Source organism: Canis lupus, chromosome 2, assembly GCF_003254725.2.
Source record: "Canis lupus dingo isolate Sandy chromosome 2, ASM325472v2, whole genome shotgun sequence".
NCBI classification, from domain to species: Eukaryota; Metazoa; Chordata; class Mammalia; order Carnivora; family Canidae; genus Canis; species Canis lupus.
This window is the reverse complement of record NC_064244.1, coordinates 1,309,762-1,326,533: the sequence shown is the minus strand read 5'-3', so window position 1 is coordinate 1,326,533 and position 16,772 is coordinate 1,309,762. Positions and strand designations below refer to the sequence as shown.

Here is a 16,772-nt window from a genome sequence, read left to right as displayed (position 1 = left end):
CAGTACAGTATAATTCCTTGAGTTGGTCTACTTTGAATGGAGAAAATAAAAATTAAAAATTACATTGTCATTTATTTTTATTTTTTTTAGGAGAAGGAATGTTTTTAATTGCCATTTAGAACAGTTTACTTACTAGAAACTGAGACTCAGTTTGCTTATCTATGGCTTGCACACCTCTTTAGTTCGTCAGATCTATTGAATTCTACAAAGAATAAAGTATTACATATAAAGAACATAATTGGGAGTAAGTTTTAAAAGTGTTCTGATATGTGTATTGATGGTATCTCTATTAAAATGTATTGTTTTTTATCTATTCACCATCTCTTTTCTCTTTTTTATGTAAAACCCACTTCATGTGGGTTCAGGTGGGGGGCAGGTTAGCCTCTCTACAGGGGGCCAGAGCACATTGGCTTGGTCACTGGGAATTCTGAATTCTTCAGGCCACACAGAGTTGAAAAATGGGCCCAAGACAGTCCTTCCAGGCCTCCTGTTGCTAGAGCCATATGAAAGCAGTACTCTCTGTCCTATGTAATTACTAGCTTTGAGCCTAAATCTGCTGATGATTGTGTGAAGAGAATGAAGCCAATACAGAAGAAATCAGAGCAAACTGAAAGACTGTGTTTGATGATATTTGCATGTCTGGATTCCACTGTGCCTGAAGTCAGGTGTACATCCTCCAGATACTTTCCTAACTAAATGAACCATAAACTCTTTCTTTATGCTGAAGTTAGTTGGAATTGGTCTCTACAGTGGAATCTTAGGTTATAACAGTGCCCAGGTAACACAGGAGTCTCAGGCATTTTTGTGCATCAACAATGTTCAAATGAATAACACATATTGATTCTCTAATAAGAAGGTGGAAAGAAGCAGGCTAGGATGTTGGGTTTTAGGCTGCTACCTTGCATAAATCCAGAGCCACTATTATATAGAAGACAATGGGAATGGCACTCCTGTAGTTGTATAGTAGCTCAATCAGAAATTATTAAGGTAGAAAGGGTGGATTGTTTAAAAAAATCCACTATTTTCATTCAGAGAATTTTGATCAGTTTCATCAATTCTGTGGTGAAGTATTGTACCAGAAGATACATTAAGACAAAGAGAAGAGCCCTTGTATTTGGAAGTAGGTGGAGGGAAGACGGAGTGGTGCAGAAGTGAGGAACAGCTTTTGTGCAGGGCTGACTTTCTGGCTCTTCCCATCCCAGCACTCTGAGCATGGGCAAATGCTTCTTGGCTCAATCACCTGTTCTGTGAAACAGAGGTGATGGTAGTATCTATTCATAGGGCCACTGAGAATGAAATAAGATACCTGTGAGGCACTTAGAGCAATGCTAAGCGCATGGTGGTATGCGATAAATGTTAGCTATTTTATGGGTTTTTTTTTTTTTTTAACAAGTAGATTGAGAGCCATTTCTGTTTCATATTAACCCAGTGCCCCGAGAAAGATGGCTAGAACACAGAATTAGGCAGGAAACTTTTAGGGATGTGAATCTCATAATCCTTATCCTTAGATGTTGAGTCCCCTTTAAATTACTGAGATTCCAGTTACTCTCCATCTCTAGAATAACCCACATGCATCTGTATACTCTCATTACTTGCATGGAATCTCTTTTGCTATGAATTATCAAGAAGCTAGAGCCTGACCATTGATAAAGAGGGTTAATTTCTTAGAAACTAGTTTGAAGAAACAGCTGCTGACTAATAGACTCACTCATATAACACTTGCCTGCTGGGAGTCTTCAGTCCAGTTAAGGAGCCAAAATGTAAAATGCAGGGATAGTTAAATGATACTGCAGAGCTCACTAACAGGACAGACTGAAGGAGAGAGCCAGCAAAGAGCAGAGTCACTTGTAGATGGGTTGAGCTGAGCTGCAGTAGGTGCTCGTAGGGGGAGAATGAGGGGTCAGAGAGAGGTGAGATCACCCTCAGGCAGGGAGGCCTGGTAGGCTGGATGGAATCTGTTAGTCATTTTAGATTTCTTGTAAACATTTAAGAGCTTGAGCAGGTGCAAGAAATATTTATCATTCAAATTAAAGATCGTATTCATGAAGACGAACATGATATTTTTTTGAGGCTGGCTAGTCAATAAAGAGAAGTAAAATCCTCTGTTTTGAAAAGTAAAAGCCTCTGTCTTGGGAGGTCTGCAGTGTATCTCTGAATTCATTCTGTGGGTCTGGATTTGGCATTTCCAGACTGGTCTCCTCTCTGATGGAAGTGAGGGAAACCTCTCCAAGGCATCCTTTGCCCCAAAAGAAATTTCTGTGGGAAGAGCACATGCAAACAACTTGAGAGCTTATTGCACTTCAATTATTAACCAGTATCTGGGGTCCTAAGCTGCCAGTGCACTGATTATTCTTCTTTAGGAGAGTTCTGGCTTTTACTTATCACAGTTGTTAACCAGAGCAGGAAGCCTGGAAAGGGAAGGAATTGGAAATTGTTCCTTCTCAACACAACCTTTTCTGATATCCTGACAATTAAAAATAAGGATCTGTTAAGGGTTGGTGATAGTCTGTCTGTGTTTTGCTCATTAATTAGTTTTCTTGCTGAGGGGAAAATAATTTATTATATATTAGGGAAGTGATTCCACATTATTCAAAGTTGAAGTCTAAAGTTATTCACTTCAAATATTTGCATCTTCTTCTCCCCCTCCCCAAATACGGGTTAGAACTAGTATATTTATATTTTCTTATTGGCTTAAAATGTTAATTGAGATATAAAAGGCACAGACTTGAACTATTTGTAATTTGACAGTTTGGATGCTGGTTTTTAATATAGCAGCCTGCAACTTCACATGTCTCTTTAGGCCCTGTGTCAGACTGTGACCAACTGCATTGGTGATGAATGTGGTGATTTACACATCTTAGACCATTTGGATGTTCAAAATAAGAGACTAGAGGGGTAGGGTGTGCTCACATCCAGTTTTACCGTGAACTAGCACATCCTCAACTAAAATTAAGAATAAAGATGACTTTAATAATTAATCACCCAAGCACTGCATTTTTATGATTGGCATCAAGAATGTCTTAAGCATTGTGAATATAACCAAGGAGTGTAGGACAATGGTCCTGTCCTCAGTAAAGTGATGATTTGCTAAGATACCTAACACTCATCTGTGTAGGAACCTGAGGACCAGGCCAGGGCAGGTTATGGCAAATGTGGCATCATCACCACATCTGTTAAGGCAGCACTTGCACTGGGCACAAAGGGGGCAGTCTTCATCCTCACTATGTTTATAAGTAGTGTCTGAAGAAGCAGTGTATGCAAATGTACATGACACTCTGAGGTACCAACACCTAATCACTACTGAGTAGGACAGTCTAGAAGCTATCAGAATTCCAAGGGGCAGGAAATGACTCTGACCTGATACAATTGGTCAAGGTTTCACTAAAAAGGTGGTGTTTGTCCTTGATTATTGAGATGAGAGTGTAATTCAGAATTAGAATGAGAAGCAGAGAATGCGGTCTCCAGAGACTCACAGGTCAGCAACCGCTGGGGGTGAATGAATTCTGCTCCCTTTCCCGTCTCTCCAACAGTCCATGGGGTTCCCCTGTAACAACAGTGGCTAATGGTACGACACAGACTAACATACCTGGCAGTACTGGGGGGGGGGCTGACAAAGTCCAATGGGTTCCACATAATACCAGAGGGTGGGTGTTATTTGATTCATCTGCCAGAAGCCTCTCTTAGTGATTGATTTGGTCATGTTTGCTTTATTTCTGTAAAATGAGGGTAAGGCTGCTTTTCTCTCTTTGCAGACATAGAGTTGGGCAGGCACACCCCCGACGTGGTTTGTGGAAGATTTTAATGCTCAATGTCACATAAAGGAACTCGTGTCAGGCAACAACTCTATTTCCCAAGCAATAGACAGGGGCCGATTCATTGGTCTATTTGGAAACAATTACTTAACGTGAATAGGAACCTTACCTGAGGTCACGCTGTCTGCCAAAAGTAGGGGGGAGGAATGCCCCAGGGGGAGGAGAAGTGGGTTCCGGTGAAATCATGTTGCTCTGGCAGGAAATCCATCATTTGAAGTTAGGCGATGCTGCCACAGCATAACAGACTGTAACCTGGTGAGCAGATGAAGCCAAGCTCCAAATTCTCAGTGATTGGGAAATGCCCCTCAGCAATTAGGCGAGGCTTCCGAATCTGCAGGGACTTGAAGATGCCAACAGGAGCCATTCAGGCCTTAGGTTCTGCCTGTCCAAAGACCGGCTAATCCTGATTGCCTCCAGCCCACTTTTAAAGAGTGAAAAGAAAACTTGAGGCTATTTAAATGCCCTCTTTTTGATTTATACTCACCTTTCACCAGAGATGGTAGTGCGGTCTAGAATGACTCTCCAGATAATAGATTCTTGGAGCAGGATCTGTGTCCCCTGCATGTGAGCTCCTAATAGGGATGACTGAGAACTTCAAAACTTTGACAAAATTAAATAGTTGTTATAATCAATAAGGATATTTATGTGTTAAGGCTTGAATCTTTTTGGTAATTATTATTATTATTTTAAACATTTTATTTATTTATGACAGATACAGAGAGAGAGAGAGAGGCAGAGACACAGGCAGAGGGAGAAGCAGGCTCCATGCACCGGGAGCCCGATGTGGGATTCGATCCTGGGTCTCCAGGATCACGCCCTGGGCCAAAGGCAGGCGCCAAACCGCTGTGCCACCCAGGGATCCCTCTTTTTGGTAATTAAAAGGTAAAGTTGTGCTGACACATTTTTTTGTATGTAAAAAGCGTAGAATGTCAAAAAGAGAAAACAAAGCTTGTCTTCTCCTCACCCCTGGTAGCCCTTCCACTCTCAGCTTGGGGAACTGAGGGAGGGAGAAAGAGAGAAAGAATTTGAATCTCAGTCTTTAAGACATCAAAATGTAAATGTTATTATAATGTTATTATAACATGTAAATGTTATTATAAGTGGAGGCTTCACAAAAAAAAAGAAAGAAAGAAAGAAAGAAAGAAAGAAAGAAAGAAAGAAAGAAAGAGCCTCACAAAACCAAAAACACACACACCCCAAATGAATAAGATCTATTACCTGCATTTATTCTTTTTGCTTTTGTAGTCCAGCTTCTGTCCCCCTCTGATCTCATGAATGAACTTTTCAAGGTTTTCAGTGGCTTCCTTTTCTGCCTCTCTGCTACCAGAATTCCAAGGGCAGGAAATTCTTTCTAATGTCCCTTGGCATTTTACCACCACCTTCTTCTTGAAGCTCTGTTTTTCACTCTCTGTTGGGGTACCACATAGACTTTTTATATTTCTAGCTATTCTACCATCCTATGCTACTTCTTGTGACCTATGTCCCTTCTAGTGCCAATTTGTGAGGATTGAATGAAGTGATGTTTGTAAAGATACCTAGTGGAGTAGCTAGCTATCCAAATGAAGAGTGTTACTAACTTGGTAACAGTCTAACATCTGTTTTTTGTCATCTCCTCTCAACAAAAGTCAGTCCATTTTTCAACTACCTATTCCCTTTGGATATCTTGCTTCTTCTCATGCAAACCTCATTTTGCACTGGAATGACCACATCCCTCACGTTGGCCCCTTGTTCTGCTGTTATTATTTGTGCTTACCTCTTGGACAGAAGATCCAAGATGACGGTAACTATAGTGTGTGAGTCACAGCTGGTCTCAGCTTGTATCAGTGAGGGAAGGGATGGGTATTCCTCCAAGAGACCCTCTCTGCCAGTAAGCATAAGGTCCTATTAGAAGGATGGAGTCACCAATAGCTTTGGTCTCTGACCACCAGTAGGCTTCCTAAATTACTGCTTTCTGGGTTAACTTACTGCTTGTTTTTGTTTCCTCAACCCTTCCAATAGTTTTGTAATCAGTTCAGTGTATTCATGCCCTTCTGTTGAAAATATGTGGTATTGTTTCTGTTTTCCTAATACCTTTTGCCTTTCTGATCTCCTCAGGATATGCTGGAGCCTTCTCTTTAGTTATTTGCTCATCACCAGAATCCATAATTTTGTCTTCCAAGTTCAACAATAATTAGAAGTTTGACAAAGACTTAGTATAGGGGGTGTATGTGTATGCATGGTGGTATTGTGGTAATGCTTTTCATTTTAGCAGTTGGTTATGGTTCTTCTGAGGAATATAAAAACATAAGTAATATGTTTTTACTTTGATGTAGACTTTTAAGTATAATATGAATTTGGGTTGTGCCTGGAGAGAGAACATGCATGAAGTTTTAGCAAGAAATCTTAATAAAATAATAACCAAGATTGCCTAATACAGTCCCTGTGCTCTAGCATTTTCTACCTCAGGCCTCAGTTAGCCAGGTAAGGTACAGGCTGTACAGGCACTAGGCCTCTAGGCCAAGTAGGTGAGTTGGGGCAACATCCATGCTGCTTTGTGCTCCACACTGCATTCATCTCTACACATTTATTTAATATAAATTCACATAAATATTTTCTTTTCATACTTACAGTAACCATAGTTGGGATAAAAGTTAATTTAACTACACTTAATTTAACATGATTTGGAGACAGAGGGGCTTTTCTAACATATTCAGGTGTCACAGGAACTGGAGAGAGGGTGATTCCTCTTTCAGGAACCAAGGTGAGCCAAACTCGTAGATGGAAAGTCATTAATGCACATTCCCAGGAAGCATCCCTAGTCTATTTTTCTAATTATTCAGTAACTCCTGAGGAACAACTGTATGATGGTTTTGGCAGAGTCTGAATCTGAGCCTCAGTGCTTAATATACATGGAATCTAATTCTAATTGAGAAGAATTCCATCTCCCCACCTTGATTTAAGCTCCCCTTACTTTTCTATGAATAACTAACTATACTGAAATGGAAATGAATGCTTAATTCAATCAAGCTTGTCCAAATTGTTAAGTGATTATAAATTGACTTAAGTCGCAACTTTCTTCAGATCTAATTGGATTGGAACATGTCATGGCATGCTTTTCTTGACATTTTAGTTGCTGATAAGTGTCGAATAATCTCTGTTAATTTTATGCTATTTTTTTAAAAATACATCTGTACCCAATTTTTGGATGACATCTCTGCAACAGCAGAAGCAACCAAAACATATGAAACTAAAGGGAAATCCCATGAAATAATACTTCAAAAAAGAAAAGAGCCCTGAACCCATGGCATATTGAATGGGATGGTAAAAGTCAAGTGCTCAGCATCGTGCCTATTGTATAATGTATGTTCAATGAATGCTCAGGGCTGATACAGAAGTTTGACCAGCAAAGAGGAATGAACATAGAAATATAGGCAATCAATATTAATTGATAAACCCAGGAGATTAGGTATTAAAAAGGTATTTAATATGAAATAAATATTACATTGTTTTCATACTCCTCCATGGCTTGCCTAAATAATTTCACTCTTGATGGCTTGAGACAACATTTAGAAGAATTGAATGTTTCATTAGCATACAGGTCACTTGTGAGCTTCAGTTATTTATTTATTTTATCTATAAGGCCATAGTCATATCTATGTGACTATGTGACTGTGCCTACTAGTTCTGCTACTTGTGCCGATAGTCCCAACAACAGAGGGTGGGTCATATGGCTATTTCTGTAAGTGGACTATATGATTTGGGCCTGAATATGCAGGAAAGGCATTTTAGGAAATGCCCAAGTTCTAATTCATGTTTATTAAGTTACGACTGACCACAACTGAAACAATCTGAACAACTGAGATCCAGAGGTACAATGTGTTATCTGAATGTTTGAGGGACAATTAATTTTGTAGGACTTTTGTTCATTTAGCTCAAAGATAGTAACATAAAACTATGTTTTTTTTTAAACTTAGAGCTTCACAGTTAGAATAAAAGCCAACTTTATTCAAATTTCTTTTCTTTCTTTCTTCTTTCTTTTTCTTTCTTCTTTCTTTTGTTTTATTCTTGGTAGTGTAAAAGTTTTCTTGTTCAACATGTCTGTAGAATATTAAGAATGACTTAAAACTTTTGCCAATATAATTTTTTTTTCCCCCTGAGAGTGGTGATAGAAATTTAAGAACAATGAACTGATTTCAAGATTTGAGTATATGTTACCTTCTGTAATTGTCAGTTAATAGAGCTATACATATTCATTTTTAAAAAATCTTTAGAATCCAAATGATTTAGGTCAGGGTTTAGCTTATAAAAAGAAAAAGTGAGAAGGCATCTACTTAGCTTTTTGTATTTAGTAGACATTGTAGAAATACCATAGTCAGATACTATAAAAGTCATAGCTGATATTGGAAAGCCAATTGGGATGAGCTTATAATTTTATAATTATGATAAAAGTTTTTGTGATATATGAATATAGGAATTTTTGTATAAATCATACAGAGTAATATTTCACAGTATGGAAAGCATAGGCAAAAACTATGATTCTTTTTAAAGGTCAAGAAAACCCTTACAATTTCAACTCTCAGTGATGGGTTGGGAAGGGGAAATACACAAATTGTTCATAACAGGAAAATTCAACTTATATAAGCTTCTTAATATTGGAGAAATATGGTAAAAAAGCCAGACAAGAACACTATGGAAAAGAAAATTCAGGCCAATAAATATCCCTAATGAACACAGATGCAAAAATCCTTAACAAAATACAACCAAAATGAATTCAACAGCATATTAAAAAGATCATACACCATGAGCAATGGGATTTATCTTTGAGATGCAAGGATGATCCAACATATGCAAAGCAATAAATATAATACACCACATTAATAGAATGAAGGATAAAAATCATATAATTTAAATAGATACAGTAAAATTGTTAGTCAAAATTCAACATTCTGCATGATAAACTCTCAACAACTTAGATATAGAAAGGATATATTTTATCAAAAAGAAGGCCATATATGACAACCCCACAACTAATGACTACTTCACTGTGAAAACTGAAAACTTTTCCTATAAGATCAGGAACAAAGCAAGAATGCTAAATCTTGCCACTTTTATTCAACACAATACTGGAAATCCTAGTCAGAGTAATGAGGAAAAAAAAAAAGGCATCCATATCAGAAAGGAAAAAATAAAATGTATCTGTAGATGATATGATCTTATATATAGAAAACCCTAAAGATTCCACCAAAACATGATGAAACCAATCAGCAAAATTCTGTGAAGTTGCAGGATACAAAATCAACATACAAATATAGGTTGTACTTATATAACATAACAACAAACTATCTAAAAAATGAGTTAAGAAAACAATTCCTTTTATAAGAGCATCAAAAAGAATACAATACCTAGGAAATTGTTTAAGCAAGAAGATGAAAGACCCACACATCAGAAACTACAAGAAACTACAAGACATTGATGAAAGGAAGTGAAGAAGACATAAATAAACCCCATGTTCATGGATTGACTGAGTTAATATTGTTAAAATATCCACAGTGCCCAAAGAAATCTACATATTTAATACATCCCTATAAAAATTCCAATGGTATTTTTCCTAGAACTAGAAACAATCAAAATCATTTGGAACCACAAAATATCACAATAGTCAAAGAGATCTTGAGAAAAAAGAACAAAGTTGATTTAAAATTATATTACCAAGCTATAGTCTCAAAATAGTAATAAAAAAAAGTGTGGTACCAGCACAAAAAAAGACACATAGACAAGTTGAACAAAATAGCCCAGATATAGACCTACAAGTATACAGTCAACTAATCATCAACAAAGTAATACTCAATGGGGAAAAATAGTCTCTTCAGTAAATGATAGAAAAACTAGGTACTCGGGATCCCTGAGTGGCTCAGCGGTGTAGTGCCTGCCTTTGGCCCAGGCCGTGGTCCTGGAGTCCCAGGATCAAGTTCCACTTTGGGCTCCCTGCGTGAAGCCTGCCTCTCCCTCTGCCTGTGTCTCTGCCTCTCTCTTTCTCTGTGTCTCTCTGGAATAAATAAATAAATAAAATCTTTATTAAAAAAAAAAAAGAAAAACTAGATATTCACATGCAAAAGAATGAAATTGGACACTTTCACTATATACAAAAATCAACTCAAAATGGATTAAAGACTTAAATGTAAGACATTAAATAATAAGCATTCTAGAAGAAAATATAGGTAAAAAGTTCCTTGACATTAGCCTTGGCAATAATTTTTTGGCTAACACCAAAAGTGGGGGAACAAAAGCGAAAGTAAGCAAATGAGACTACACCAAAATAAAAAGTTTCTGCACAGTAAAGGAAACAGTCAATATAATGAAAAAGCAACTTACAGAATAGGAGAAAATATTTGCAAACTGTATATCTGATAAGGGGCTAATATCCAAAATATACAAGAAACTCATATGACTCAATAGCAAAAACAAAACTCCAACAACAAAACAAAAAAACAAGAACAAATAATACAGTTAAAAAACAGGCAAAGGATGGAATGCCTAGGTGGCTCAGTGGTTGAGCATCTGCCTTCGGCCCAGGGTGTGATCCTGGGGTCCTGGGATCGAGTCCCACATGGGGCTCCGTGCATGGAGCCTGCTTCTCCCTCTGCCTGTGTCTCTGCCTCTCTCTGTGTGTCTCTCATGAATAAATAAATAAAATCTTAAAAAAAAAAAAAACAGGCAAAGGACCTGAATAGACATTTTTCCAAAGAAGACTTGTAAATGGCCAACAGATGTATAAAAAAAGCACTCAATATTACTAATTATTAGGGAAATGCAAATCAAAACCACAGTGAGATATCACCTTATACCTGTGGCTATTATTGTGGCTTAATAATGGCTATTATAAGAAGCCAAAAAATAACAAGGCTTGGCAAAGATGTAGAGAAAGGGAATCCTTGTACACTATTGGTAAGATTGCTATATATAGTACATATAATATTGGAATAATGGAATATTATTCAGCCATAAAAAAGCAGGAAATCTGGCCATTTTTGACAACACAAATAAGTGTAGAGGACATTATACTAAGTGAAATAAGTCAGACACAGAAAGACAAGTACTGCATGGTCTTACTTACACGTGGAATCTAAAAATGTGAAACTCATGGAAACAGGGAGCAGAATGGTGGTTGCCAGCAGCTGAGGGTAGAAGATGTGAAGGGAAGTTAGTCAAAGAGTACAAATTTTCAGTTATAAGGTGAGTTAGTTCTGGTATTGTGATATACACCACAATGACCATAGTAATACTGTGTGGTATACTTGAAATTTGTTATGGGTAGATCTTAAATGTCCTGACCACACACACACAAAAGGTAAGTATAGAAAGTGATGGGTAGTTTAATTAACTTGCCTGGGGTGACATTTCATTATGTATGTATATAAAGATATTAGATTGTATACTTTAAATGCATACACAGATTATTTGTTAATCAGACCTCAATAAAGCTGAAAAAAATAAATAGGAGGAAAAAAACAAAACAAAATGAAAAAGAGTTGTATTTTCTGCCCTCGATGGTGAAATTTTCATCCTACGGCCAAAATTTCAATTCAGGAGCTTACTAGTTAAGTAAAAAAGTTCTATGAAATATTAAGGTTTCCATCTTGAAAGTCTCATCATTTTCCCCACACAACTTTGTGCCCAAGAAGCAAAGATCAAAGCTTTGTTAAGATAAACCAAATGCATTTGATATCAAGAATGAAATATTATTCTGGAAAGGTAATGTGAATGAAAGCAATTTAGGTCAAAAATATTAAACAGAAATTGTAGAGATTTGCTGTTATTTTTTAAAAAAAACTTAAGTCTTTTACTATGAGTTAGGTTTTCCTTTTTAGGATTTTATTTATTTATTCATGAGAGACACAGAGATATAGGCAGAGGGAGAAGCAGACTCCCTAAGGGGAGCCTGATGTGGGACTCAATCCTGGGACCCTGGGATCATGACCAGAGTCAAAGACAGACACTCAACCAATAAGCCACCCAGGCATCCCGAGAGTTATGTTATCTTCCGAGAGTTATGTTTTTTTTTTGTTGTTTTTAGATATTTCATCTCTCAAGTAACTTAGTGGCTTTAAATGTTATTTTTATTCCTTCTTTGTTACTAAGTTTGAAAAATCTATTTAAATACATTTTTCTCTAAGGTTCACACCATGAGTGAAATAGTAACTAGCTACTTCTTCCTTCTAAGAAGACAAATTTAGAAAGATAATTCCTCCTTATTACATACTCCATTTTCTAGCTGGTTTTGATATAATTTTAATTCTAGATACAGATGATTTTTATTAAATTACCTTTACATCATACACATATATGATAATATTTTTGAGACTTGCTTTCATTTATATGACCATATAAATAATGTCTTAGAACTGGTTTTATGTCTTATTAGCTATAATTTTTACTGTATCTTTTCTATTCTTGGAGTAATTATTTTTACCTATAATTTTTACTACCAATTTCCCAGTCTTGAGTTACTTAATCTTATCCATCTCTTTGGATTATATCTTTCAATAATTTCCTCTTTCAGTACTTTCCCAAACTCTCTGTGTGTATGTGTGTGTGTGTGTGTGTGTGTGTGTGTGAGAGAGAGAGAGAGAGAGAGAGAGCACGTCAGAGGGAGAGAGAGTTTGCATTTCTGTTTTCCTTGTATTTGAATATTTGAATGAGTATAAATTTCTTGGATCCATTATCTTGTGGTATTTAGAGTTGCAGAGAAGAAATCTGAAGCAACTTTTATTGCCCCCCCCCCCCCCCCCCCCCCCCCCCCCAGTAATCTGCTCTTTCTGCTTGGATGCTCTTTAGTTTTGTTCTGTATCTTTTGAATGACTCCAAAGATCTTTGCATCAGCTCCCAGCTTGGCATAACAAAGATCTTCTTTGTGCAGTAGATTTTAGGGAAATAAACGTTTGCTCTTGTATATACTTCAACATTGTCGTTGCCTTCTTCAGTGTTGACTGATCCACTGAGTCCTCGAATCCTTCATCTGTCCTTGTGAAGCTTCTGTCGCCACCTTTATGCTTCAGCAGGATAAGGCCAACTTTTCTTTACTGAAGATTCCTTAATTCCCCATAAGACTATCTTATAGCTTTTTTTAACTAAAAATTTGAGGGTAACTAGAAGATATTATAAAACAGGAAAAAATTCTTACACAGGTTGCCAAGTATAATATTCCATACAGGCAAAGGGAAAAGAATAAAACAAAGATAAACATTTCATTGGAATTCTTTCATTGCTTCACCCTGATTCTTGCTTTTCTCCCTTGAGTTTCACCCAGCCCTTCCACTCTCTTGAGAGAGCCCATTGCCACATTGTTAGAACATCCTATCCTCAAGCCTTAGCAGATATTTTTCAATTGAAGTATAATTTATATACGATAAACAAATCTTAAGTGTAGAGCTCCATTAATTTTTCCATGGGTACCTCATTTCTCCAGGGTATGTAAGAGGACCCACTAATCCACACAGCCACAAATTTTCCAGAGCATGTTAGAAGGTTTGGCTAACACATCAGACTTAAGCACGGTAAACCTTCATGAGTTTGGGTTTCTGAGTCAAGCAAAATCATCCAGAGTGCACTTTGTACCACACTGGTCAGTCCCTCCCCGTGTCTCTATCTGTGTAGTGTGAGGATAAGCTTCCTTCACCTTCCCTGGGATTTTTGGTCAGTGAGTAACACTTGGGCAACACACATTCACCCTTTCCAAGGACAAAGGGAGGGAATTTTAAAAAATGAACTTAGGTAACTATTTTCCTAAAGGCCAACATGGACAGGGTTTCCCTGAAGACAGTGTCTCATACTGTGATCCAAAGTTATCTGAACCGTATTCTTATCCTCCTGCCCCCATCATGCCCAGTACATAGAAGCAGTGCCTTAACGGTGCTTTCCCAATCTGACCCATCTGTTCTGGCCATGACCATTAGATACCCAAGAATGAATTTTTCTTCATTTAAGGACAGTTTCAATTGTGGACCTGGCTCCTTTTCTCCCTATCCATCTCTCTAAGTGTAATGGGAACAATAGATTACTTCTTCCCTTGCACAGAGCAGGATCCAGAGGCATGGCCAAAGAAGCTCCCAGGGTGCACCTGGAGGAATTAAAACAGCTCATAGGATCTATCTAGGCATTGCACTCATCTTTAATGCTTCAAATTGGTTGTTTGAAATACAGATGTGAGGATTCAGGCCTTTCTTCAGTCTAGGGATTTCTTCCTCTCAAGTCTTTAAGTATTTCCTCTCTTTGTGCTGGTTTCACCTTCTGCAGTATTGCTTATTGCAGTGAACTTTTTGTCTTCGTGTTTTTTGGCTGTTTGTCATTGACCCTAGCATGATTTCTTTTTGGGGAATTGCACTTCCCTCACTGGATACATTCTGCGGGATTGTTTATCTGGGAGTTCTGCCTTTCCCTAGCTAAGGAATGTGAGTCCTCCCCTGTGGAATTTGAATTTTGAATAGAGTGATTAAAAGACCAACCAGGGCTGGAGTTCATTTTCTTCCTCAATTGTGTCAGGATGTTCCCCTGACCTGGGCAAGCATTCTGCTTCTATCCAGGTTAGATCTCTAACCTTGCTTGGATGACACAGTGAGTCCCCAGATCTTGTCAATAGCTGCCCTTTGGGCTTATATTAATCACAGCTGCTTCTCAAAAACTTAAGCAACCAATGAAACGTAGCTGATATACTTATGTATAGGATGTGCATCTCTCGGATCTTTCTTACTTTCTTATTTCCATGGCTTTATCTTTCTTTCATCGAGTTTGTATTGCACTTCAATATTTTTTTAGTAGATTCCAAAATTTTTATATATTGCTATCGTATGTTTATAACAATTTGGTCCCAAATTATTTCCTTCAGTTTCATTTTCAGCCCTTGCTCCTGCCCCATTCTATATTGTAGCCATAGTAAACGAATCTTTTTCCTGACCTAGTCATTCTCACCCTAACTTCCTGCCAGTGCATGGACTATTTCCTCATTCTAAAATATTCTAACAAAATTTTGTTCAAACATTATCTCCTGTTGGAAATCTTTCCTGGATCCCTACATGGAAAAAGATTCCATTTTTAAATGCTCTCTATTGGTTTTCCTAGCACTTGATCTTTTTTGATCTGTCACTTGAATTGGCATTATTTTCATCATATCTGTCTTCTCCAATAGACTGGAGGCTTCTTGAAAATAAAGTTCATGCTTTGCTTATCTCTTATGTCCGGTATCTAGCACTGTGCCCAGCATGTTTTATAACTTCAGCAAATTTTTACTGAGTGACTGAAAGAACAAGTGAAAGTCACTCACAGAATGCCCATCTTTGGAGTAAAAGGTAGGTTCATCGGTTGAGAGTTCTTAGCCTGCTATTGCATATTGAGCACACTTGTTTAGGTGTGTGACTCTCCTTTGCAGGAATTATACAATGAGAGTAATACTGATATGTTACCTTTGGGTGGTTGTTGGGTCTGGACATCCTACTTCTGGCATCAGAATGTATGTTTTTCTTCTGACCTGGCCAAATATAAGAAAGCACTTATTCACATATCCTTCCCAGCCATATTGATTGAGTAGCTGAAATGTGCAAAGTTGGTTACTACATAGGACACATAGATGAATCTGATACAATACAGTCCTCAAGGGAGACCCGATAGGGTGACATGATGTCACAATAACCATGAACCAGGTATAAAGTGTCACAAAAGATCTGTGCCTGAGGCACTTGTTAGAGCTTTGGTGCAGTCAGTGCTTCAATACCAAGAGATGAGGAGGTAATTTGGGCAGCCCGAGTGGCTCGAGTGGCTCGAGTGGCTCGGCGGTTTGGTGCTGCCTTAGGCCCAGGGTGTGATCCTGGGGACCTGGGATTGAGAGCCTGCTTCTCCCTCTGCCTGTGTCTCTGCCTCTCTCTTTCTCTCTCTCTGTGTCTCTCATGAATAAATAAATAAAATCTATTAAAAAATATTTTTTAAAAATGAGGTAATTTTGAAATACTCATTTAAAAGAGGTAGCTTCTCTTTTTTTGTATGTACTGAGGTATGTATATTTCTGGAACTATAAGAGCCTATTTGAAGACTTTCAATTCATAATTTGAACTGTTGAATTTCACATGGAGGTCATTTATATTGGAAGATTTAAAATAGTTTTTAAGGGACTCTTCACATAAAAAATGATGTTACAAAGTCCAAGGAGGTTTAGTTTTCTTGACATTTTCACCAAGGTTTCCCAGTGAAAGATATAACTTTATTCAAGCGTTTTGAGCTTTTGTCATCTGCCTGATAAAAAAATTGTTGGCCCTGTTTCCTTTGAATTGACTTGAAGCCCACACAAAATTGGGTATGAAATGATGAAGAACTGAAGCTACTGTTCCCAGGGGGCTGAATAGTTGTGTTGCAGAGGAGGATTACACTGAACACATGCCTGCACACCTGGATCTTCCACTAAAGGGGTGTTAAGGCCTGCCTTCCACAGTTACCAGGCAGGAAGGAAGTCTGATCCTAGGAGAGACTGTAGCCATGAAGGAGATCACAGACCCAGAGTTCCAGCAAGGAGAAGCACCTGCAATCTCAACCAGCCAGAGCAGGTTTGAACAGCATCTCTAGTGTCTTCTGCAGTTGGTACAGTTGGTAGGGAGTCAGTACCTACCCCCTTTCTTAAAGTCAGCGCATAAACAAAGGCCAACACTTAATTTTATGGGTCCTTGCAAGAAACAAATATTCTGGTACAACAGTTGTGGCATAGAAGAAAGGGAAGCCTTCAGAAGATCCAGATAGAGTAATATCTCTAGCCATGCTGGGGAGGATTATCAGTATTTTCTTAACCAGGAGAAACTGGGGACTTGTATCAGAACAACTGTATTTCCTTTATAGTTCATTATATGAAAGTATACCTAGTAAATTGTCAGGATTCTCATTGCAGACAGTGTGTTCAGTCATCTTCAACAAATTCTTTCATCATCTTCATAACATTTTGAGATA

The 16,772-nt window shown here is 37.8% G+C and overlaps 1 long non-coding RNA gene and 1 pseudogene across 2 annotated transcripts; both read right to left on the bottom strand.

The window, feature by feature from the left end:
- The window catches only part of LOC112678995 (60S ribosomal protein L36-like), a 53,808-nt pseudogene extending 38,350 nt beyond the window's left edge, over window positions 1-15,458 (bottom strand).
- Window positions 1,999-3,999, bottom strand: LOC125752124 (uncharacterized). 2 transcript variants are annotated; one of them, XR_007405041.1, is made up of 3 exons: window positions 3,922-3,999; window positions 3,358-3,544; window positions 1,999-2,256 (listed from the first exon to the last, which is right to left on the bottom strand). It is a non-coding gene; the product is annotated as an uncharacterized LOC125752124 (long non-coding RNA). The 2 variants fall into 2 exon arrangements; XR_007405042.1 differs by having other exon boundaries at window positions 3,474-3,544; window positions 3,922-3,988.
- Window positions 15,459-16,772: the final 1,314 nt, after the last annotated feature.